The sequence below is a fragment of the Mus pahari genome, unplaced genomic scaffold (assembly GCF_900095145.1).
Source record: "Mus pahari unplaced genomic scaffold, PAHARI_EIJ_v1.1 scaffold_12222_1, whole genome shotgun sequence".
Classification (NCBI taxonomy): domain Eukaryota; kingdom Metazoa; phylum Chordata; class Mammalia; order Rodentia; family Muridae; genus Mus; species Mus pahari.
Window position 1 is genome coordinate 16,391 of NW_018392049.1, and position 1,237 is coordinate 17,627.

The window sequence follows — 1,237 nt, forward strand, 5'->3', positions numbered from 1 at the left end:
GTCAAAGTATCTCCATTCATAGATGACATGATAGTACATATATTAGCAACCCTATAAATTATATACTAGAACTCCTACAGCTCATAAATAACTTACACACAGTGGCTGGATAGAAAAGTATCTCAAAGAAATAAGTAGCTGTCCTTTATAAAACCAATAAACAGACTTATTTGTGCAGGCATGTTAGCAGAATCTCAGCAAGTATTGAATCCAGGAGAAACATCCTTCTCTCAAGATGGTTTTCAGTGAAACAAACATCTTTATTAGGGGTGGCATGGTCTATACAACCTTTGGAGAGAGTGTAGGGTTTTTGAGTTGAGTGTACATCATTGGCAGTGGTCCAGTTGCTGGGACTACTACATTTGCATGATTAGGAATTCCTGGTGCTAGCTGGACATGTTCTTATAAGGAGATAGGAAGCTTACCCTGCATACTGGCAACTAGGCTACATGACTACCTCAGGTTGGCAGAGCTGGGGGATGGATTGGCTCTGTGTGTGGGCAGATGCAGTCCTAGAGCAAGGCAGGATCAGTCCTTCTCTTGCTGGTATCAGGATGAGATTTTTCTGGGGTTGGACATGTTTTGACCTTACTGTTCCTCTGTAATAGCTCTCCCAGTCATGCGGATTTTCAGACCCACAATGATGAGCAGAGAACAAGGACCCCTAGGATCCCTAAATATCAACAGTAAGGGAGAAATGGTGGGGAAGTTTAGAGCCAAAAGTTTTGTGACATGCCTCAGCCAGAGACGAGATTCCACAAAGGAAATGGTGAAATAAAATACTAATACAATTTAGAATATATAAGCTCACAAATGTCACCACCAGCATCAGGATGGTGTGGGCTGCTCTGGTCTCAGCATGGACTCTGTTGTTTTGATTGAGCTTATGTATGTGCTTCATTCTCTGGTGGTGTCTGTTTAGGTGAATCACCATGGAGACACTGGTCCAGACCAAGATGCCAAGGAATATGATGTCATGGGAAAACCACAAGAAATTCATGTCTACACTGACCCCAGAGATGGAGCATATCCAATTGCCTTTAGAATCAGAGTCATTGTGTGATTTCTGTGGACCACTGACATTCATTGGGATATAAGCATTATTTAAGATACTGAACAACCAGCAGCTGTAACAACAATAGCTCACAACCTTGGGGGATATTTCTCTGATCATGACCCTAGCCCAGGTACCAGGAACAAGAGTGACAAACTGGTAGGTGCTGAGGACACAGGTGGA

The 1,237-nt window shown here is 42.8% G+C and overlaps 1 pseudogene; it reads right to left on the reverse strand.

The window, feature by feature from the left end:
• Positions 1 to 588: 588 nt before the first annotated feature.
• On the reverse strand, positions 589 to 1,237 carry LOC110314814 (annotated as a pseudogene).